This window comes from Rhineura floridana, chromosome 7 (assembly GCF_030035675.1).
Source record: "Rhineura floridana isolate rRhiFlo1 chromosome 7, rRhiFlo1.hap2, whole genome shotgun sequence".
Taxonomy (NCBI): domain Eukaryota; kingdom Metazoa; phylum Chordata; class Lepidosauria; order Squamata; family Rhineuridae; genus Rhineura; species Rhineura floridana.
This window is the reverse complement of record NC_084486.1, coordinates 144,342,148-144,367,454: the sequence shown is the minus strand read 5'-3', so window position 1 is coordinate 144,367,454 and position 25,307 is coordinate 144,342,148.

The window sequence follows — 25,307 nt, the reverse complement described above, 5'->3', positions numbered from 1 at the left end:
GTCTTAGACCCTTTACTTTTTTGGGAGCAGGGTCCCAGCAGGGTCCTTATGTCTCCAGCATCCCATGAGCCAATCAGCATGCAAGGGGAGTGTGTCAGCCACTGAGAAGAGTCTTCTAACTCGTTTCCTTGTCGTTTCCTGCTGTTTGGAGCCAATCAGAGTGAAAGGAGTTCCTATTAGTTCCTACTTTAGAAAGCCAAGTTATGGAGGATGAGGATTCTGTAAGTGCAGAAGAAGAGACAGTGGATCCTGGTGACAGCATCCCGTCTACATCATCAAGCTGTCTGGTAGCAGCAGGAGATAAATGTGCAGAGACTGCGTTCAGTCATTCAAGCATTATCTCTTGACAGTGAGAAAGGACAGTCAAATAGTGACAGAATCAGAGAAGCAGAAAGCAGTATTCAAGCTTGGCTAGATTACTGTATAATCATCGAAGGTTATATAGTCTTGGGGTGGTGGTGGCTGTGACTATTATGAACGTATCCTGCACTTCTGAATTTGCCACTACACTACTGTTTCCGTGCTTCTAAATTTTGGGCCTGAGCAAAAGGTTTAACCAGACACGACAGAAGCCCCAGCAGGAAAAAGTATCACAGGGTTAACAAGACCAGAAATAATAATAGTAATAATAATAGTAATAATAGTAATAGTAATAATAATAATAATAATAATAAATTTTTGTGTCACCTATCTGGCCGAAGCCACTCTAGGCGACGTACACATTAAAATTAATAAAATACAATATAAATACAGAATAAAATACAATGCAGTCAACCATAACCATTTTAAATAGCAGCAGTATAAAACAATGTAGGGCAATCAATAAACAATTTAAAACAATCATAGAAAAATTAGCCCACCCCGGAGATCCCAAAGGCCTGTCCAAACAGCCAAGTTTTTAAGGCTCGGCGAAATGTATCCAGGGAAGGGGCATGGCAGAGATCGAACGGGAGGGAGTTCCAGAGAGTGGGGGCCGCCACTGAGAATGCCCTCTCTCTAGTCCCCACCAACCTAGCTGTTTTCATTGGTGGGACTGAGAGAAGGCCCTGTGTGGCTGATCTAGTCGGGCGGCTTAATTGTGGTGGTCCAGGGCAAGTTGTTGCCAGCAAAAATACCTTTGTAATAGTATGGTCCAGTGGTTGGAGTCTTATGTTTGATGTGAAACCCCAGCTCAGTAGGGATGCTTCAGGCAGGCCAACATTTCATGGGCTCAACCAGTATTTTATTCTCATGGCTAGTAGACGGAGGAGGGCAGGGGGAAGAAGAGAAAAGCCTATTTTGTTGCACGGTGAGATTCTTACTCTTGTAGCGCATGCATGTGCGGTTGTAATGTACGCATGTGTGGTTGTGCACTAGGGTGTTTTTAAAATAAAATATGGACAACCTCTGACCGACAGAACGACTTCTATGCATGACTGTGGCATACCACCCTTGCACAAACAGTCATGGGCAGGGCAGTTTTCAAAAAAAGACCCCCATTGAAAATGACCCTGTATGGACAACAGGTTGTGCAAAAGGGAATGAACGAGGCAGTGGCTGTTTTTGTCAAGACACAGGAACTGGGCAGAGGTCTGAACTAGGGTTCTGTTTACTTTCAAGAAAGCCACATAGCAAATGCGGCAATAAAGCCAGGGTTCTGTTTTTCAAAAAGATGCTTTATGGAAGAAAGGAAGGCAATAAAGTGTGCAAAATGCAAGCCTTTTCAGAACGGCAAAGTCAGGCTGGCAACGAGAGAGAGAGCCATCTCCGCAAGCGGCTTTGCTGGTATTTACGAAGCCTACTCTTTCAGATGCAATAGCAATCAAGTGTTATGTGCAAAAATTGATTTTGTGCGTGAAATAGAATTCCCTCCAGGCGTTGCACAAAAGTCTGAAAATTGTTCTTATCAGTCAATAGCCACCTCTACGTGAGCAATAACCACCCGATTGCAACCATAGAGACTCAGGGGATTGAATTATTTGGGAGAGGGGAGGAGGGTGAAGGTGTGTGTGCAGGGGGGAGGGGGGAGGGTTATACAACCAAAAAGGGGAGGAGGAGGAGGGACGTGGAAGAAGAGGTACAGAAAGGACGACCAGAGGAATGGCTCAGAAAACTGGGCATGTTTAGACGTGAAAAGAGAGGAAGAGGATTCTAGTTTTCAAAGGTTTGTGTGTGAAAGAGAGAGAGAGAGAAGTCAAAGCCCAGAGGCAGTGGCTACATTTTCAAAGGCTCTGTGGCACCATGAAATGCTACAGCCGCCAAAGTAACGACCCTTCTTCTGGGAGGAATGGTGCAGTCGTGGCAGCCCTATGGCATTTATTGGCAGCATCACTGGCTGCACAAACTGGCAACCCATGCGTGCCCGAGGTCTGGATTAAACAGGTTCAGAGGAGGGCAGCAAGGATGATCAGGGGACTGGAAACCAAACCCTATGAGGAGAGACTGAAAGAACTGGGCATGTATAGCCTGGAGAAGAGAAGACTGAGGGGAGATATAATAGCACTCTTCAAGTACATGAAAGGTTGTCACACAGAGGAGGGCCGGGATCTCTTCTCGATCGTCCCAGAGTGCAGGACACAGAATAATGGGCTCAAGTTGCAGGAAGCCAGATTTCGAGTGGACATCAGGAAAAACTTCCTAACTGTTAGAGCCATAAGACAATGGAATCAATTACGTAGACAGGTAGTGGGCTGTCCGACACTGGAGGCATTCAAGAGGCAGCTGGACAGCCGCCTGTCGGGAATGCTTTGGTTTGGATTCCTGCATAGAGCAGGGGGTTGGACTTGATGGCCTTATAGGCCCCTTCCAACTCTACTATTCTATGATTCTATGAAACTCTATACAAACTACACTATAGCAGCATGTACCATTCTGAATGGGACACAGTTAGAACAATGAACGGGAGGCAGGATTACCCTTGCATAAGCAGCGTGTGTGCTTGGGATGGGCGAGAAATCCAGTCCCGTTCACATTTCAAGCCCACTCTTTTGAATTTGCACTTTCCAAAACAATACAAGAACTGAAACACAGCCATCCTTTGAAATTCGCACTTATTTGAATTTTTGCAATGCAGTTCTCCAATCAAACAGTGTTTATATTAGGGGAAAATGTACATAAAAATGAATATATGAGTGAAAAGAACATACGAACATGCATTGTATGATGAGAAATGGCTTGCAAAATTGTGTACATTAGTAAATAATTACCTACAAAATGTCTTTATTAGGAGAAATTTGCACTAAAATACTGGAGAATTTTTTTTAAAAAAAATCACAAATTGCTACAGAAATGTTGAGAACTGAATTTAAGACTGGAAAAATGAGAAACCAAGAGAACCGAAATGGACAGATCTTTCCATCCCTAGTGTATACTAACAGCATTGCAGGGAATCATGCAACACTCGCTTTCACCCACTCCAGTGCTCGAAACAGGTTTTATTGATGTCAGGACAGGGTGTTGCCCTGGACACTAGAAAACTGATCAGCCTTAATCAAAAACCAGCCAGGTGGCAATACTGCTATGTTCAGGGGAGAAGGTGATTAACTGCTTGGATTTATTACATTTATAATAAATGTAATAAATCTTCCAAAGAGCTCAATGCAGCCCACATGGTCCCCCCCCTCTGTCACACACACACTTTATCATCACAACAACTCTGTGAGGTAGGTAGGAGTTGGCAAATCTATTGATTACAGTTTCTCATTTTTCCAGTCTTAAATTCAGTTCTCTACATTTCCACGACAGTCTGCAATTTTTTTAAAAAAAAGTCCTCAGGAAAATACCTCACCATTTTAGTGTGAATTTCTCCATATATACACATTTTGTTCGCAGCTTTGCCTAATGTGATGCATTTTTGCATGCCATTTTCACCAATATATGCATTTTCATGTATGCTTCAGCCCTACATATGCATTTTTGCGCACACCACTTGGCTAGAGAGCTGTATTGCAAAATTCAGGAGAGTGCAAATTTCAAAGGATGGCTGTGTTTCGGTTCACATAGTGTAGAAAGTGCAAACTAGGTAGGTTCACCTTTAAATGTGAACTGAATCGAATTTAGCCCCACCCTTCCCTAGACTGAAAGAGAATGACTAAGCCAATACCACTTAGTGAACCTCATGGGTAAGTAGGGATTTGATACCAGGCTTCCTTAGTCCAATCTTCTGCAGCTGAGTGCCATCCCACTGTCTTGGACTACAGCTCAGAGGAGTCTTAGTAAGGAGGGACACAGGTGATGCCACCGCAATTTCAGTGATCATCGGTAGAGGGAAGTATAGCCATGGGGAGGTGGTGAGTTACTATAGAAGATGAGGGTGGGGCTATCTACGCCTCGTTCCTTGCTGCCACGCCTCTCGACCAGCAACGTGTCCTCTTGACCCTTGCCCATCTTGGCTTATTAAAGCTTGCCGAGGGGTTTGACCAAGTGGATCCAGCGTGTGGTCAATGCATCATTGCGGGAGTGAGTGGTTGCAGCCTCCCTGAAAGAAGAAGTTCACCCTGAAAAAGCTCACCCTGGACCTACTGGCTGCAACAACTACCAACCAGTTGCAAATACCCCCTTCTTAGGGAAGGTGATTAAGAGGGTTGTGGTACAGCAATTGCAAGTACTCTTGGATGAAACAGATTATCTTGACCCATTCCAGTCTGGGTTCAGGCCTGGTTATGGGACTGAATCGGCCTTGATCGTCCTGACGGATGACCTCTGTTGGGAGAAGGACAGGGGGAGTGCCACCCTGTTACTCTTACTTGATCTCTCAGTGGGTTTTGATAGCACTGACCATGGTATCCTTCTGGGCTGACTTAGTGAGATGGGTATTGGAAGCACTGTTTTACAATGGTTCCGATCCTATCTCCAAGGTCATTTTCAGAGAATAGCATTGGGTGATTATCTTTCAGCCCCCTGGCAGTTGTGCTGTGGGGTGCCTCAGGGTACCATCTTGTCCCCCATACTGTTCAACATCTATATGAAGCCCTTGGGAGCAGTCATCAGGAGATTTGCGGTGAGGTGTCAGCAGCATGCTGATGATACCCAGCTCTGTTTCTCTGTATCTGAATCAGGAGAGGCCGTGTAAGCCCTGGACCACTGCCTGGACTCGGTGGTGGGCTGGATGAGGTCCAATAAACTGAGTCTGATCCTAGCAAGACAGAGGCGCTGTGGGTTGGTGGTTCCCGAGTTCAGATAATTGGTCAGTTGCTTGGATGGAGTCATACTCCCTCAGAAAGAGCAGTTCCGTAGTCTGGGGGTGCTCCTGGATCCATCTTTGTTGCTAGAGGCCCAGGGGACCTCAGCGGCTAGGAATGCCTTTTACCAGCTTCAGCTGGTAAGACCGCTGCTGCCGTTTCTGTACCGGGATAGCCTGACCACTGTTGTCCATGCACTGGTAACCTCCAGACTGGATTACTGTAATGCTGTCTATGTGAGACTGCCCTTGAGGTTGGTCCGGAGGCTGCAGCTGGTGCAAAACGTGGCATCGAGACTGCTCACTGGGGCAGGATATCACCAACATGTCCCCCCGCTGCTGAAAGAATTGCACTGGCTGCCCATTTGCTACTGGGCCAAGTTCAAAGTTCTAGTTATGGTGTACAAAGCCCTACACAGCTTGGGACCAGGATACCTGAAAGACCGTCTTATCCCTTATATACCCAGTCGATCACTGTGCTCTGCAGGTGAGGGCCTCCTGCAGATGCCATCTTATCAGGAGGTCCTTTCCACACAACACAGGAAACGGACCTTTAGTGTGGCGACACCTACCCTGTGGAACTCCCTCCCCTTAAATATTAGACAGGCGCCATCTCTGTTATCTTTTTGGAGCCTACTGAAGACCTTCCTCTTTCAACAAGCCTTTTAAGTTGAGACCTTATCCCAGTTTTTGTCTGTGTTAGAATTGCTTTTTAATATGTTTTTAAACCTTCCTTAATATATTTTAACCTTTTCTTTCCCCCCTTTTTAAGATGTCTTTAAAGCTATTTTTAAAAATGTTTTTAAAGATGTTTTGTTTTAATGTATTTTAAAGTCTGTTTTTATGATGTTCTAACATGTTTTTAGTGCTTTTGCTTGCTGCCCTGGGTTCCTGCTGGAGGCAGGATGGGATATAAATAAAATTATAAATAAATAAATAAATAAAAACTCCCATCAGCCCCAGCCAACATGACCAATGGTCAAGGATGATGGGAGCCCAAAACATCTGGATGATGCTCAGTTGGGAATGACCGCCCTAACCCAACACACTAACTACTGGACTAGTCAGGAACAGGAGAGAGGAGAATAGAAAGATCTGGAGGAGTTGGGTAAGACCTACATTGTGCCAGTTTGATGTATGAACCAGAGCTGGAAAAGTTACTTTTTTGAACTACAACTCCCATCAGCCCAATCCAGTAGTCATGCTGGCTGGGGCTGATGGGAGTTGTAGTTCAAAAAAAGTAACTTTTCCAAGCTCTGGTATGAACCACCCCACCCCTCCCCACCCCACCAAAAACACAAGGTAAGGTTTGCTAATGGATCAGGTGGCCTTTCATTGTGCCTTTAGTGATGGTGAACCTTTTAAAAGCACAGAGACAACAAGTCATCTTCGTTCACACGTTGCTGTAGATCCAGATGCTGTTTATGGCAAAGCTACCTAAGACAATTGAAAAGTTGGCATCCCTAGCAAGATCCCACTTGCCCTCAACTATTGCCCACCTAGCCTGCACTGCCCTTGACCCTCCCATTGCATCATCCTTGGCTGCCTGCATTGGAGTTGCACACGTGAAGCGCAGGACATGGGGATATAACTGGGAAGCCCTGAAGCAGACATGGAACTGGGTGTTTTACTGTTTATGAAAAACCTTTGGAAGCCTCCAGAGTAGACATGGAGATGTTCCTAATTACATCACCCTTTAACCCTTTTCTTCAAACTAACACCATTTATTTTTCTATGGGGATCTGCTTTCTGGAGGGTGAGGAAGTGCCAGCTTGGAAGCTTGAACATCAGGAAGCTTGATGTTCGTTGTTTCTACATCCTGTCTTCAGTGCTCAAATGCCTGGAGCATTTTACTATGTAATTCCCAAGGGGGTAATGTGTGTGTGTGTGTATGATCTTTCATCACCTGTAGCCAATGCAATAATTTGGCCATGCAAGGACAGCGTGATCCTCTGCATGTCAGCTTGAAAGTAAACCCCGCGGTGTTCAGCGGTGCTGACTCCCAAGCAAGTGCGCCCACAGCTGCTGGTTGGCTTGACTCCTGCTTATCTAACCTCTATTTTTCTTGCACGCTTTATTTTCCTCATATACAGAGAAAGAGAAGATATAGACCACAGAGAGGAGATTTTCCTTGCAAGACTGGATTTTACTGCGTAACGCTCTCTTTAAACTGTGTGCTCCTCAAAGTAGCGGCTGTATTTCTTTCGAGGCTGGCAAGTGCCTTGTGCGGAGGTGATGAATAAATAATCGTGGATTCATAAATAATTGTAATTTTTGAACTGATATATCAGGCCCTCGGACGTGTATAATATTGCACCCTTACTACTGAATACAGAAGGCACTGTATCAATAATTTGTAATACTCTTAATGATCATAGAGAGAGGGAAAGGGTTGTTGCGGCTCTGGAAGAGGGAAGGGAGCTGTCACTTCAGGGGAGGTAAGGCAGTGGGGAGTTTCCTAGAAGCAGAGGTAGAGTTGTTACAGGTGAGTCTCAAACCCTTTGGAAACTGGGGCCCAAGCTGCATGGGCGCAGAGGAGATGTTTGGGTGCTGCTAGACAATTGCTGTCTCTCCATCTTCCTAGTAACGTGTATGGGAATGAGGCATGATGTGGCATCATCATTTTCCCACCCACCCCTGCAAGAGGGGTAAGTAAGTAAATAAATAATAAAACAGAGTGGGGTGGTGGAGAAATTGCAACTCTGTGATGTCACATTATAGTAGCTCATGTCTGGTGCCGTGGCTAGAGTGTTGGACATAGACCAGAGAGACCGGTGTTCAAATGCCCGCTTAGCCCCAAAGTTACCAGGTGGGCTTGCACCAGTGGCCACATTTTCAAATAGGGATGGTGGAGAAGGTCATAGCTTCAATCCCTAGTATTTCGGGGGGGGAGAGATAGGAGAAACTCCTGTCTGAAGTTCTGGAGAGCTGCTGCCAGTCAGTGTACATAATACTGAGCTAGATGGACCAATGGACCTGATTCAGTACAAGGTAGCTTCCTATGTTTAGGGAAGGGCCACAGCTCAGTGGTAAGAGCATCTGCTTTGCACGCAGAAGGTCCCAGGTTCAATCCATGGCAGCATCTCCAAGTAGGACTACGAGAGACCCCTTCCTGAAACCCTGGAGAGCGGCTGCCCGTCAGTGTAGCCAATACAGAGCTCAATGGACCAGTGGCCTGACTCTGTATAAGGCAGCTTTCTCTGTTCCTGTGAACCGATCCCTGGCTTAGTCCAGCAACTGATGTACTAACAACGAGGGATGGAGGAGAAATTTATTTCAGTTCACATTTATTTATTTATTTATTTATTTATTTATTTTATTATTTAATTTGTATCCCGCCCTTCCTCCCAGCAGGAGCCCAGGGCGGCAAACAAAGTGCTAAAAACACTTTAAAACATCATAAAAACAGATGTTAAAATACATTAAAACAAAACAGTGTTAAGAACATTTTTTTAAAAAACAACCTTAAAAAAGGGTTAAAACGTTATTAAAAAACATATTAAGCAATTCTAACACAGATGCAGACTGGGATAGGTCTCTACTTAAAAGGCTTGTTGAAAGAGGAAAGCCTTCAAAAGGCGCGGAAAAGATAGCAGAGATGGCGCCTGCCTAATATTCAAAGCTGAATCCTTTCAAATTTGCACTTTCCAAAACAATATGGAAAGCAAGACACACCATCCTTCAACATTCACTGTACTCTGAATTTTGTGATACAGTTCTCCAACCAATTTTTATAAAAATGCATACATTAAGGGGAAATATTACTGAAAATAACATAGAAAAATACATTATATTGGCATAAAATGCTTGCAAAGATGGTGCTGCTGAGAAACTGAGAGAACCAAAACGAACAGGCCTTTACATGCCTATTTGCCCATGAAAATAAGCCCAGGATTCTTGCCTTATCCTGGCTCAATGGAGCCATGACATGAATGCATAGCACACTCATGCACACCGCCCATTCATTCCCACTTTGATCCCCCTTTGTGCAAGTGAGTAAAGAAACAAACCAGGAAGGGTCACCTTAGGGTGGTGCCTGAATCTGGGACTCAGTTTGTCACCCCCAAACAAGCCAGGATTCATGAATTATACATTATTATTTATTATATTTGTCACTTACTATACACATTTTTTGTCTCATCCAACAATAGCATAGGAATGGCACATGCTACCCCACCCAACTAAGAGATGTACACCAAAATGCCTGGGTGAATAAAAACGTCTTCACCTGGTGCCTAGAGATTGATAGCAATGGTGCCAGGTGGACCTCCCTGGGGAGGGCATTCCACAGTCGGAAGCCACCACTGAAAAGGCCCAATCTTGTGTTGCCACCTTCCATAACTCCCTCGGATGGGGCACCCAAAGAAGGGCCTCAGATGATAAACCAGAATCTTGGGTTCCAGTGCCACCTCAAGTGATCCCTTCCTGGTTTGCTTTACCTGTCTGTGTGAGGGGAGGGGCAAAATGGGGGTGAGGTGTCTGTGTGCACCCACGCTTTTAGATCACATCACAGGGACATAGGAAGCTGCCTTACACTGTCACACCACTGGTCCATCCTACCCAGTGCTGTCTGCACTGACTGGCACTGGCTCTCCAGGATTTCAGACCAGAGTCTTCTCCAGTCCTACCTGGAGATGCTGAGGATTGAACCTGGGACCTTCTGCATGCAAAGCAGATGCTCTACCTCTAAGCTGTGCCCCTGTGCTGTGCTTATCAGTGGATGTTACCTATGTTAAATATTTATTTATTTATTAAATTTATATCCCACCTTTCCTCCCAGAAAGACCCGGGACAGCAAACAAAAACACAAAAAATACTCTAAAATATATTAAAACAAAACATATTTTTAAAAAGCTTTTTTAAAAAGCTTTTAAAACATCTTAAAAAGTAATTCCAGCACAGACGCAAACTGGGATAAGGTCTCTACTTAAAAGGTCTTCAATAAGCATCGAAAAGATAACAGAGATGGTGCCTGCCTAATATTTAAGGAGAGGGAGTTCCAAAGGGGAGGTGTCACTACACAAAAGGTCTGCTTCCTATGTTGTGTGGAATGGACCTTCTGATAAGATGGTATATGCAGGAGGCCCTCACCTGCAGAGCGCAGTGATCGACTGGGTGTATAAGGGATAAGACGGTCTTTCAGGTATCCTAGTCCCAAGCTGCATAGGGCTTTGTACACCAAAACCAAAACCTTAACAATAAAGTATTGGCTGTTACCATGCAACAGTTTCTAGATTTATTCCCTAGGAACATAGGAAGTTGCCTTATATTGAGGCAGAAGCTCTCCAGGGTTTCAGGCAAGGGATTTTCTTAGTCCTGCCTGGAGGCACCAGTGATTTAATCAGAGAACTTTTGCATGTAAAGCATGTGCTCTACCAGTGAACTATAGCCTTTCCAGAGTTTAAGTAAGTGAACCATGGATTAAGCAAGGCAGGGATCTGACAGGTTATGTAGATTATCCGATTTAGGTTATGTCTATACACCGCAGCTGGAACCAGAATACCTTACAGCAGGGGTTGGCAAACCTGTGCCCCTTCAAATGACGCTGGACCCCAACTCCCATCATCCTTGTGCATTGGCCATGCTGGCTGGGGCTGATGGGAATTGGAGTCTAACAAACATCTGGAGGGGCACAGGCAGGGTGGCCTCTTGTGCATCACCTGAAAAAGTGGGAGCACATCGCCAAAAAGGGGGGGCAAAAGAAGAGGCAGATTTACATAAAACCTGCACATGCCAGTTTGCACGTATAGATACAAGCAGAGCAGGAGTCAGCATCCTTTTAGGCCTCTGGGGATATCCGGATTTTTGAGTGAGTCCTGTAGGCATCAGCATCCCTTCTGGTCGCTTTTCTCTCCAGTCTTCCGGATCAGCCCAGACACAAAGAAAGACAAAAAGTGTGTGTGCGTGCAACCCGTATGGATTATTGGTTTGGCCCAGTGGGTAGGGAAACCTTAAGGAAGTGGCTGTGCATTATTATTATTATTATTAATTGCATTTATATACCGCCCCATAGCAGAAGCCCTCTGGGCAGTTTACAACAATTAAAAACATTAAAAACAAATGTACAAATTTAAAAACACCGTTTTACTTCAGAAAAAGAGGGAGAGGGAGAGGAAAGGAGCTGTGAATACCACGGAGCAAGAATAAGGCTCTGGTCACCTTGAATTAGGTAATGGGATTTTAATCCATGTGTGGAGGAGGCAGTGGAAGAATAAAATCCTTTTAGTATTTGTTATCTATCTTTTCATTTAGGGCTTTAAGATTTTAGACTCTATGAGAACCACTGATTTTCATATCTTGGACTTTTCTGCAAGCAACTCCTGCCCTGGTGCCTTCTTGGATGCATGGGATTTGGGGGGTTGTGTATACGTGTTATATTCCACTGGGATGTGTTGTATTGTTGCTAATTTTGCTACCTGATTTAAAATTGTAAAATTATAAAATTGTAATTGTGTTTGCATTATTCAGTTATAGAGTAGCCCCCATAAAACCCAAGAGATTGATACATGGCATACGTACACACACACACACTTTGCTTTCCCAAGGGATCTGGGTAAAAGTAAAGATCCAGCAGAATTAATCTGAGTCTTGAAAAGTACGTAGAGCTGAAAGAGGAAGTGGGAAAGAGCATCATTCTTCTAACTTCCTTCTTCAGCTCTATGCAGTCTTCAAGGAAGGAAAGGTAACCACCCTCTCCACTTCATGGCCAAGGGGGCAGTGAATGGGGGCTCAGAGGCTTTGTGGGCACCAGGGGAAGACTTCAAGGGAGCCATTGTACCCACAGGTGCCATATTGGCACCTCCTAAAATAGAGGATGCCTTCTAATAGAGGACTGTGCTGTGGCAGCTCTTCAGATACAGTACTGTCTTTTGTAAAGCAGGGCACTTGGCCCCCATAATGACAGGTTCCTCAGCCTTGCCTTTGAAGAAGATAAGGCCCAAAATAACTACGCCCAGGAAAATATGTTTAACTTTCCTAAACCCACAACAAGTAGCCAAACATTGCATGCAGAAGGCTCCACTTTGCCACCCCCCGGCCCTCGTCCAGCACTGTTGCCTTGTAGAGACCCTTGGGTCAATGAGCCGGTGGCAAGAGGGGAGATGACCCTTTCCTCTAGGTCAATAAGAGCGAGGTGGGAAGATAACGGGGCCATTTCAGTCTTCACCACGCCGCAGCTGTCACTTATGGGACACTCTCTGCTCCAGGCCAGGAGAAGGGCTTTTATCTGCAAAGGTTATCAGGCTTGTGCCCTGGAAGGCATTGACCTGGGCAGGGATGCTAACCAGAGCATTAGTCCTGTCTGCACAGGGAGGTGTGATGGGACCAAGATGGGATTGGGAAAGGAGAGGGACAACCGTCTGCAGACCTGGGAAAGTCAAAGCATGGGATGAGAGGCTAGGAAGCTGAGTCAGACCATTGGTCCATCTAGCTCAGTATTGTCTACACTGACTGGCAGCAGCTCTCCAGCATTTCAGGCAGGTAGTCTCTCCCAACCCTATCTGAGGATGCCGGGGATTGAATCTGGGACCTTCTGCATGCAAAGCACATGCTTTGCCACTGAGGTGTGGATCTTTCCCACAGCCAGATTCTGAGTGGTATTTGGGACCTGAGGAAAGGTCATGGTTGGGGGGTCCTCTATAGAGATAATATCCACCGTTTACTGGAAGAGCAGAATCACAGGGGATGTAGCCTTTTAGCTATCCCTAAAATGGACACTCATGATACTTCCTGTTCATTAATAATAATCAGTGCTAGAAAGCACAACATACTCATGTCGCTAGACCTTTTTTTTCCTGGCAAGGGCCCTCTGCCTTTAAGAGGCTAACATGTAGGCATTAAGCAAAGTGACACTTTTCCTGCCAGGGAGATCAAGCAGGGACCCGTCCGCTTGCCCACCCACCAGCCACACCTCCTTGCTTGCAAACGAACGTGAAGAGGCTGGTGTGAGGGAGGGCAAAACATGCCAAGGATATAGGACAGGATAGCACAGTGGGGAGGAGAGCCTGGCTGGGAGTCCAGAGTCTGCAAGTTCAAATCCCTGCTCATGTTTCCTGGGCATCAAGGGCCAGCTAAAGATCACCCCCACAGTGCGTGGCTCAGGGGTTACGTGCCCTGCCACCTGTGCAGCCGTGGGCAAGCTGCATAGTCCCAAGGAGCCCAGTTGCCCCACAGCTGGCACTTGTGGACAAGGAAGGGGCTGGCTTGTGCAGCTGCGGCATGCTGAGCAGGCCCTGGCCAGCTGGGGAGGACTAGCCTCAGAGGGAGGCAATGGTAAACCCCCTCTGAATACCGCTTACCATGAAAACCCTATGCATAGGGTCGCCGTAAGTCGGGATTGACTTGAAGGCAGTCCATTTTTAAATGACACAGCATCTCCATCAGCCAGCCTGCTCCTGGCAGTGGGCCAGCAAGTGTTTCTGGAACAAAGTGGGCACTTACACATTGCCAAAAGAGAGGTCGGCAGGCAGGGGACACAAATCTGCATAAAAGTTGCACATGGTGATCCCATGCATCTCACAATAGCGGGGGAGGCTGTGACCAGCTGACCGGCGTACCTGCTCTCTCTCCTGGCCAGGTGAGCGTAAGAACAGAAGAACAGCCCTGCTGGTTTAGGCCAGTGGCCCAGCCAGTCCAGCACAATGTTCTCACAATGGCCAGCCAAGCAGGACCTGAGCCCAAGAGCACTTTCTTTGCTTGCGATTCCCAGCAACTGATACCCAGAGGCATCCTGTCTCCAGTGGTGGAGGTTGAACGTAGCCATCGTGGCTAATAACCATGGATAGCCTTATCCTGTGGTCAACCAAGCTAACTACGGATGGCAGTTTCCAGCCCCACCCACCCTGCATTCTCCCTTCTTAGGGTTCTCCATCTTTAAACCAAACTTGGACCAGACAGCTCTTCAAAAAGAGAGGACACTTTCAAACAGAGGACTGTCCCCTGCAAAGCAGGACCCATGGCTACTCTGAGGCATGCCCAAGCAGCTGGAATCAGCTGCAGTGGGCCAGAGATGCCAATTGTGACTGAGAGGCTAGCCTCAAAATATCTGAAATACCTGGGGAAGGAGCTTGGGGCTGTGCCTCCTTATTTCCCTTTCCTCACTTTTCCAACTTTGAACGGCAAGGGGAAACCTAACAGCTGACATGGGCAAACCCACGTGCTCTCTGGCACAGACGCAGACAGTCTCCTTCTTCCTTCCTGATGCCCCATTATTTGCTCCCAGTGTCATCCTACTCATAGATAGAGACTGTCATACCTAACAGTTGACCTCCAAGTCCGATGGAGAGGGCAAATGCATTGTTTTTAGGGCAGGTTGCTTCTCTCTCCCCATGGGACTTAGCAACATGGATGGTCTCAAAGGAGGAGGAGGAGAATGGGTGCCCAGCAGCTGCTTGGCACCTCTTGCAGATTGATCAACTGGGACAAATCTCCCTTTTATCGAATGAGAGGGCCGGCTGCAAGGAACGTCTGCGGAATTAGTCGGCTGCTGTGGATTCAGGAGCAGCTGCCTGCAGGTATTGAAAATAAAACAGCCAATATCATAATGCCATTGTATAAATCTATGGTGTGGCCGCATTTGGAATACTGTGTACAGTTCTGGTCGCCTCATCTCAAAAAGGATATTATAGAGTTGGAAAAGGTTCAGAAGAGGGCAACCAGAATGATCAAGGGGATGGAGCGACTCCCTTATGAGGAAAGGTTGCAGCATTTGGGGCTTTTTAGTTTAGAGAAAAGGCGGGTCAGAGGAGACATGATAGAAGTGTATAAAATTATGCATGGCATTGAGAAAGTGGATAGAGAAAAGTTCTTCTCCCTCTCTCATAATACTAGAACTCGTGGACATTCAAAGCTGAATGTTGGAAGATTCAGGACAGACAAAAGGAAGTACTTCTTTACTCAGCGCATAGTTAAACTATGGAATTTGCTCCCACAAGATGCAGTAATGGCCACCAGCTTGGATGGCTTTAAAAGAAGATTAGACAAATTCATGGAGGACAGGGCTATCAATGGCTACTAGCCATGATGGCTGTGCTCTGCCACCCTAGTCAGAGGCAGCATGCTTCTGAAAACCAGTTGCCGGAAGCCTCAGGAGGGGAGAGTGTTCTTGTACTCGGGTCCTGCTTGCGGGCTTCCCCCAGGCACCTGGTTGGCCACTGTGAGAACAGGATGCTGGACTAGATGGGCCACTGGCCTGATCCAGCACGCTGTTCTTATGTTCTTATGAGAGCAGATGGCAACAGTACCAGCACAAGAGAGAAGCTGCCAGCTGAGTGAAGTGGCAGGTAAATAGAAGGCTCTGCTGCAGCCCTGGGCCCCTCCGGAGAAGGAAGCAAGCTGGTGGTTGTGCTAATTGCTGTGGAATGCATATAACGGAGCCTTGCCCGGGCCTGCAGACATTCCTTCCTTGTCCGCCCAGACCTGGCTGTAACCCAGGAAGGTGTTTTCCCCTCAGTCAGCGGAGCGGAAAAGATATGATCCCTGGGACTGGAGGGTGGGCCATATATCAGCTGCCATTTTGTAGGGGCCTATTTGAATATGCTTTATGCCAAGGGCCTTGCTCTAAGGCGTTGCAGCGTTTCCCCCCGAGAGGCCGCACTTCCCAGCATGCCTTGTCCACACAAACGTAAAATAGTGCAAAAAAAAGTGGAAAAATGTAGAGTAAGACAAGGAAGAGAAAACAGCACCCACCTGAAGCCGGAGAGGACAGGAAATGGGTGATAGCAGCTTTGCAAGAATGTTTCTACATTTGCCAAATGTTGCACCTCTGGAGGATTGTTTATCACTTCAGGACAGCAAAGCTACATAGAATGAAACGGCTCTGTAGGGTTGATGGTTTTCAACAGCTCCTGTTCCCCGAATTCTCTCCCTGCTAAATCACCAGCCTTAATTTGTCCCCCCCCCCTTTTTTTAGGAGAGGAAGCACTGCTTTATTAAAATGGTGGTGGTGGTGGTGATGATGATGAGAGTTACTAGGTTTGTCAGGCTTTAGGGAATGTCTTTGAGAATGATGTAAACATCCAGGAACTGTGGGGAAACCAAAATGGCCTCTTCCAGAAGTGGCTGCAGAAACTAGCTCCTCTCACTCCTGTTGCAGCCAGCGCTAAAGCATTTTTTTGGGGGGGGGGGGAGAAAAGGGTGGCAGGCATCCTTCCCCTATCCCCACATGGAATGCCCCAGACCAATGTGGAGCCTGGCCTGGGCGATTCTCAGATAAACAAAATGGTGACTGCCAGGAATGGCCACAGAATCCAGGTGTCTCCCATGACACCACTGGGGACAATAAAATGTAGTGTTTAAAAATGAAGGAGCTAAAGACGAAAGAAGGAACTAAAGCTTCTAATCCAGGTGGCGGAGAGGGCGAGGACCCTCCATCCACAAATGTGCATGAATGGGAATCTCAGATGGGACTCGCATTTATGTCCACTGGTTCTCCCCGTAGCACTGATTTTCAGACAAGCACAAATGGAGCCACACAGGGGCCTATTTGGTTCAGCTTTACATTTGTCCCCAAATCCATGCACTCTCCCAGCACAGAGTTATTACGTTAAGATTTCTGAGAAAGCAGAGCAGGAAGAGTGAACTGGAAAGCCTGGCATGAGCACAAAAGGAGATGAAGAGCAGAACTTTTTGCAATTTGGTGCTTAGACTGATTCTGCCTTCTACCGGGGAATATTGAAAATGGAAATGGACTGCCTTCAAATCGATCCCAAGGTGTTCAGAGGGGTTTACCATTGCCTTCCTCTGAGGCTGAGAGGCAGTGACTGGGCCAAGATCACCCCATGTGCTTCATGGCTGTGTGGGGATTCGAACCCTGGTCTCACAGGTCATAGTCCAACACTCCAAAAAGCCCAGGAAACTGTGTCATAGAAACTCTGTATCTAGATGGGAACAACTGCCCAACAAAATTTAGCCCCTGGCAATTCTTTTTCAAACTTGAAATTAAAATCCATCATTTTCAGAAACTCTGGAAGTATATTCTTCCTGGGAGATCTCTTTTCCCTCTGTTGTTGCTATTCCAGTTTGGTGCCATTTATTTACTTTTGTGAGTCGAATATGATGGTTGCAAGACAGCTGCAGAGAAAAGAACCTGAAAATCTCCCTATCATGTCCCCCGCATTCAGATTTCAGCCTTCACATTGGGAGATTAAAGTGCCAGAGTTTAATATTTCATTATTTTAGGCAGTATCCAACTAACTCATTCCTTTAGCAGAAGGATTTACACTTGCACCGTGGAACTCTCCCCACCAGGAGTGTAGTCATACAGGGTCACAGGGAGTCGTAGACCCCTTACTTTTTTGGGAGCAGTGTCCAGTCAGGTCCCTATGTACAAGCCAATCAGCATGAAAGGGGAGCATGTTAGCCATTGAAAAGAGTTCTTGTCCTTTCATTCTGACTGGAGCCAATCAGAGTGAAAGGTTAGTCATCCACTGAGAAGACTCTGCTCAGTAGCTAACATGCAGCCTTTCATGCTGTTTGGCTCCTAGGAATGTGTGTTGTAGTAGAGTGTGGATTCAGAGACAACATAGAGAGCAAGAGAGATGAGAGAAAGTGGAAAAGGGGGCATGGCTGTGAGGGGGCCTGGTGTGACTATCATGGAGGGAACCTGCACTTCTGAAGTTGCCTCTACACTATTGCTCCCTACCCATTAAATCCTTTCACTGATGGAAGGATCACTAAGCTCTACACTGGATACAACCAGGGGTGTAGTTGTGCAGGGTCTCGGGGGGTCTTAGACGCTTTACTTTTTTGGGAGCAGGGCCTCAGCATGGTCCCTATGTCTTCAGCATCCTGCAAGCCAATCAGCATGAAAGGGAGTGTGTTAGCCGCTGAGAAGAGTCTTCTAACATGCTTCCTTGTCCTTTCCTGCTGATTGGAGCCAATCAGAGTGAAAGGAAGTCAGTCAAACAATGAGAATACTTTTCTCAGTAGCTAACACTCTCCCCTTTCATGCTGATTGGCTCCTAGACAAAAAAAGCAGGGAGAAGGCATGGCTGTGATTAACATGTAGGGACCCTGCACTTCTGAACTTGCCACTACACTACTGGATACAACCCTATATTTGTAAGCTACCAGTTTGGAAAGAAAGATAGGCCAAAAGTCCCACAATCGATGGATAATTGGTTCAAGTGTAACGTCAAAGCATAGTTTAGAGAACAGGAGACTTTTTCCAAACCTTGTGGTGTGGAAAAATGTTTTTTGGGGGGTCAGTTACAGTGCACAGAGAAGGGAGCGTGAGTCCCCTTAGCTGCAACTCCCTTGAAAAGATCTCTCACAAAGCCATTATGTTTGAAAAAAAGGCTCCTATTGGAACCAACAGCAGGCTTTTGTCAAACCTAATGTTTAAGCAGGACAGCGAGAGGGGAACGCTATAGCCTGCATGGATAGGCCTGACAGGGTCGGTCCTGTGGGCCACCAGTTCCCTATTCCTGGTTTAGAGCTACACGAATAAGTCCTGTGCTCACATGCTCCCGTCCCTTCCCTGTTCTTCCACCCGGGGTGCACGCTCTGATTCCCCCTCCCCCTTCTGATTTAGTGGCAATCCGTAGTTTGCATCTAAATCAGACAAACCACAGTTTAAGCAAACCAGGCTTGGAAAACCCAGGGCAAACTATGGTTTGCAATCCTGGCTTGTGGGTAAACCGTGGCTTCCTCAAAAGCATAGTTTATCCAGTTGGAATGAAATTAGAAATGTTGGCTCACTGCTAAATCAGAAGCAAGAGTGAAAAACAGAGCTGGCGAAGGGAGGGAGAAGAAGGGAGCGCACAAGCACTGGCCTCACTCATGTAGTGCCAAATCATGGTTCGACATCCTATCTGAACCAATCCAATCATGTTTAGATTTCCATTCAAATAGCGTGTTGCAATTTAGTTGCTCTGGGGTGGGAGTGTGAGGAAGTAACTCCAAGGGCCCATTTATTTATTACATTTATATACTGCCCCATAGCCAAAGCTCTCTGGGCAGTTTACAGCAATTAAAAACATTGAAAACAAATATACACATTTTAAAACACAAAAAACAATTTAAAAACACAATTTAAAAAAATTAAAAAACAATTTAAAAACACATGCTAAAATGCCCATCCACATCTAACCGCAAAATCCGCATTTTCCATATTTGGTTGGTGGCCTCGAGATCCATACATGCCCTGTTTGTGGTCGGATTATTATGAAAACCCGATTATCAAGTATCCATACATGCGGGCTTTTTTGTTGTTGTCTAAATTGCTTTAGCATTGCCCACTCCCCTAAGTACACCCCTTTTCAGTGACTAGTCCATACCAGTCGTTTGCTTTTTCTGTGCTGTTTTGGAAGAGTGCAGAAATGTATATCATTTTTTAAAATTCCCACGCATGCTCAGGTTTGTGGATGTGCTGTCGGGTGGGGAGGAGACAAGGGGCTTGGCGTATGATGGAGGAACACCCATGGACCACCTATTGCAGGAAAGTCTGCGGCATTGTGTCCAAGCGCATTAATGTAATTGATTATCGGCTTAGGAAAGCATATCTTTTTTGGGTGGTATTTCTAATGCGGATTTGCGTACGCGAAAAGCAGTACTAGCTTGCAATGTCGTATAAACCATGGTGAATTAATGAGGACACAAAGCTATAACATTGCAGATTACAGTAGGGCCCCGCTTATACGGCGGGTTAGGGACCAGGCCCCCGCCGTAAAGCAGAAATCGCCGTAAAGCGGAAATTGCCGTAAAGCGGAACCCATAGATTATAATGGGGCCATCGCGCGACAATGACGCGAAAATGTCGCAAAATCGGCTTTAAAAAGGGGAATTTCCCGCCGCTGCATTAGTGGAACACCGGAATGCGAAGCACCGGTAAGCGGGGCTCTACTGTATAGTAGTATGGATGGCCCCCAAGAAATACTGCAATAACCATCATGCTCGAAGAACTAAATCAGATTAGGAGGGCTGGTTTTGTGTTAGACAGACAGGCGGACCCTGGACTTTTGACAAGAAAATCGGCATTTGTCCCATAGGCTGTGTGACTCACAGATCCTAACGATGGAGGGCCAGATTCTTTGGGGTTTGTGCAAGATGAGTGGCACTGAGGGCCAAGGGTCACTCCCTGGAGCAGCACTGCAGAGGTCTGACTCCCTTCCTTTTATGCTAGAGTGAACATCTCGGAAGGCCTCTGCTGGGTCTCCCCATGAAAGTGCAGCTGCTGAGAGGTGAAGGTTAGAATGGCAGATTATTTAATAGGGGGGTGTTAACTTGCCGTGTGGTTCCCTAGAGCCCTTGGGGCGACATCGTAAAAACAACTCACATCAGAGGGACACAGAAAGCTGCCTTGTTCACTGAGTCAGACCGTTGCTCTGCTTAAGTCAGTATTATCTGCGCTCTTCCGACCAGAGTCTTTCCCAGACCTTCCTGGAGACACCAGGGACTGTACCTGGGAGCTTCTGCATGCAAAGCAGATGCTCTGCCATTGAGCCCTTCCCCTGAATGAAATCACAGTAAAGACAGGGGAGCAGCTAAACATCAGCTGTCTTGACGTAGCATAAATTATCAGCAGCAGCTGTGCAAATCTGGGCAGGAATAGGTACAGCTGTGAGTGTGCATTAGGACAGCAGCTCCCGGACTCAGATTAATGCATGCGTGCACACATGTACAGAGCGTGCTTCACGCAAATTGCCTCTGCCATCCAAATGACAGCTTTGTAGAGAAGAACACTGTGATAGTTAGTTATTGATATTGTTGTGGTTTTGAGCAGGTGCAAAGCACCTTTCATTTTTTGTTTGCAAAGTGAACCTGTTACTTTAAAAAAGAAGAAGAAGTTAGCCTGAGGCCACCCAGAGTCCAGAATGCCTCTAAGCATAGACAGAGAGTTCCCTTTGTTTACTTATTTTTTAAAATGCATCCTATAGATTAGAAGGTATAAAAAACACGGTGCAAACACCAGACATGTGGGGGTGGTGGGTGATTCCACACACTCCACTTTTGGCAACATTTTCGCAGGGCCAGTAGAATTCAGGGTCAGAAAAATTCCATTTAGCCAACCCATCTAATCTCTCTCAACCTATCTAAGAAATGGAAGGTTTAGCAAGGCATAGAGGGAGGATTTGCCTGCCATTTACAGCTGCTCGTTCATCAGAAAGCAAACTTAAGGCAGGACTTTTCTCTTTCTTTTCTTACCTCCCCCTCTTCTTTTTCTTTCTTTCTAGTGTTTTGTTTCTGTTTGGCTACCAAGGCTCAGTTCTCACCATTTGGAATATTCATGGGGGTCATCTCTTCCCCCTCCCTCCCCAGGCAGCAGCTCTCACAGCAACTAATCCTTCCCGAAAGAAGGGCCCTCAGAGGGATTGTTGAACAAACTGGCATATCCCTTCAACAAACAGCCTGTATGGGCCTGCGGAGCCCCACAGCTGCTAGTCCAGGCCTGCACTGCAGAGCAAGGACCCTTTCGTTGCCAAATACCTTTCTTCTGAGCATGCCACGAAGCGGTTGGCATGGAGGGGCCCAGCTCTGACCTTGCCAAGTCTCTCCCCATCTGCTTCATTTCCTCTGCTGGATTCTCCCAGCGAGTATCGGTGTGCCCCTTTGGGTGTAGACTGAGGTGCTCTGTGATGTTTCATGCACAGCCTTCCCCAAAGAGCAAGCAGGGAGTCAGAGGCAGCCTATGCAGAATGAGTTTCACAGGGATTCATTTTGCCATTTTGTTAAAGTCCTCGTGGAAATTTATCAGCATTTTAGCATGCATTACTCCTAAGATACGTATTTGTGCAGTGTTCCCTAATTTGTACTTTTTTGCCATCAGTTTTCCCTAATGTAATGCTCTATGTATGATTGCTGCACTAATATTTATTTAACAAAATGTATATACAGCTTATTAGAACAAAAGACTTCTAAGCATCGTACAACAGACAGTATATTCATTAAAAATATCAGTAAAAAGCAAACATTAAATACAAGTCACATAAATAGATTAAAATATAAAACACATGCCTATTAAGATCATGTGTCAAAGCCCCAAAGCCATCAGAATTGGGATGAGTCTAGCCTCTTTTGGGAGGGAATTCTGTAGTCGGGTTGAGAGGGCCAGCCCTACCATGAGACAATGGAATTCAGCAGCCTGTTCAGGCGGCGGGTACTGGGGTGTAGGGAGTGATGGCAAGGTGTCAGGAGACAGAACTATGTTTGTGTATGTGGTTTCCGCAGCATCCCTTAAGCTACCCTGCTGCCGTTGGATGTTGCTAAAATACATCCGCCATGAACCCCAACCCGTGTAGTCAATATTCAAGGTTGATAGGAATTGTAGTCCCACATCTGGAGGGCCAAAGGTTCCCCGCTCCTGGTCTATCCTCTCAAATCCCTGGCTGGTTGGCTTCGGCACCAGGGTGGAAGAGCATCTTGTCCTTTGTCTCAAGCAGCAAAATATCTTGGGCTGGCTCTGGTCTGGGTGCAGCCAGCCAAGTGTAGGAAATCTCAAGGATTTGCTCTCTGCCACTGCTATCTACCCCTTTGGGGCTCCACATGCTCTGCACTAGGGATGGAAAGATCTGTCTCTTTTGGTTCTCTCACTTTCTCATTTTTCCAATGTTAAATTCAGTTCTCTACATTTCTGCAGCAATCTGAGATTTTTTTTAAAAAAAAATCCTCATGAAAATTCTCCATTTTAGTGTGAATTTCTCCAAATAAACACATTTTTGCAGGCAGTTTTGACGAAGGTATGAATTTTTGCAAGCTATTTCTCATCATTTCATGCCTTTTCGCCTGTTATTTTCACTCATGTATTCATTTTTATGCACACTTTCCCCTAATATAGGCATTTTTGTAAATGTCGTTTAGTTGGCGAACTGCATCCCAGAATTCTGAGCAGTCAACTACCTCAAATCTAGGCTGTGGCAAGCGAGCATTGCAAAACCGTAGATCTGAGCTGCTCGGCTGCTCAGGTTTCGTAAAGCGCTTGGGAATCACTCCTCAGTCAGAAAGCACATGCTTTGCCAACCTCTTTGTCAGAATCCTAAATGCTCGAGAAAAAGCGAACAGAGCAGAATGGACTAATGTGTCAGCTGTCTGTTCAGCCTTACGATGTGCCAATGGAAAACCTCTTATATACCAGGTGTGGGTGGTTTTCTTTGATGTTGTTGTTGTTCTGAACATGCATCCAGGAATATGGTCTGAGCAAATGCAGGCATTGAGTGGGTGCAGGACTGTTTACAGATGGGACAGTGTGCGTGCATGTGTAATGTGCAGTGTGTGTGTTATGTGGCTTTGTAGGATTGTGGGCAACCTGTTTTTGGTGGTCTCCCACATGGCCTCCTTTCCTGCAGGGCCCAGAGACATTTTAAAGAGGTGCCAGGAGGACAGTCCTAAAGCTGTCAGGTTTTACTGCTGGGAGAGTGCAGGCGCTTTGCCCCCCCTCCTTTTTTATTTTACTGCTGGAACAAAGCAGTCCCTCTTCCCAGTCCTCCCTGCCTCTCCACCTTCCTGAATCCCAGATCCCACCCTGGCCCCATCTGTGTGGGCCTGGAGGAAAATCATTGAGGTTGTGGGAAAGATCTATTGAAGCATCCTGGAGAGCAGGGACTGAGTCTTGCTCCTCAAATTCGGGGTGAAGAAAACTCCGATCGCTTTTAACGGGCTGAGCTAAAGGGCTTTGCGAGCTCCTTGGAAGCTGCGTCTTATCCCAGGACACTGAACAGTGCAAGTTTAGAAGGGGGAAATGATTCATCTCCTGGGGCTACCCTAATACCCCAACCTGATGCAGGTAAACTTGGAAGTAAGCCCTACATAGTTCAATCGGGTGGACTCCTCTGTCCCTCGTAAGTGTGCAGCTGTGTGTTGCAGTCCTAGCAGGGATGGACAGATGCCAATTGGAGTTCCTCTCCCTTTCTTGTTTTTCCAGTCTTAAGTACAGTGCTGCACATTTCTGCATCAGCTTCAAATTTCACTAAAACAAAGTCTTCGTGAAAATTCATCAGCATTTTACTGCAAGGTTTTTCTAATAGCCATACTTTTGCAAGAATTTTCTCCCAATATAATGCATTTTATATGTTGTTTTCACTAATGTATGCATTTCAATGCACACTTTCCACTAATATATGCATTTTTGTACATATTACTTGTTTAAAGAACTGCACCACAAAATTCAGAGAAGTGCAATCTTCAAAGGACACCTGTGTTTCGGTTCGTATGTTGTCTTGGCAAGTCTGAATTGGGTCACTTTGCATTAAAATCCAAATCAAAGCAAAATTCTCCCCCATTCCTAAATTCTATACATGTTTACTCAGATGTAAGTCTTACTAAGTTTAATGGGACTTTTTCTTTAGTAAGTGGCATTAGGTTAGTGTTCTTACTGTGAAATCCTTTACATATCAGTTCAGAAGTAATTGAGTTCAATGGGACTTACTCCCAGGTATGTGTTTATAGTAGGATCACAGCCTTACAAAGCCTAGCAGTTAGTTATTCTCCAGAAAGTAATGGTGGTGGAAAGGAATCAAATTTACCTTTATATATGGCATTTTGGATCTTCAAGGCACTTCACATACACAGGACTTACAACAACCCTGTAAAGTAGTCCAGTATTATTTTCTCCATATTGCAGGAGTGAGGCTGTGAGGAAAGTGGCTGACCTAAGACCATCTAGTAAGTTCATAGTCAAGGTGAGACTTGAATCGGGGATTTTGAAGCTCATACTTCTCTTAGTCATGACAATGCCAGCTGTGCACAGTTATCCATCAGAATGCTGAGTATTATTAGATATTTTCATAAGGGCTAGAAATGTGCTTTAAAAAATAAAAAACAAATCGAGGCTGAGATTCTTGGGCAGCTGAATTCTAGAGCTGGTACCACATTATACAGCTATTCTGCAGTTCTGTGGAACCAGGGCAAGCACATGTACAAAGCCCTGGTTACAACCTTTCCGTTGCCTGGCCTGCTTTGTGAATCAAGCCAGTTTTCTGGGGTGTTCCCACAGCTCAGTTAGTGACTGGCACACAGAGCTGATGTTAAATCGACCTGCTGTATGGGGCAAATTGCATGGGATCAGTAACACATTGGGGCACAGCCAATTTGGAGTTGACCCCTGCTCTCTCTCTCTCTCTCTCTCTCTCTCTCTCCTTTTGCTGGTCCAGAGTCAATCTGAGCATCCATAGCAGCAAGAAGATGGGGGAGGGGGGATGGAGGCTCAGTTTGACTT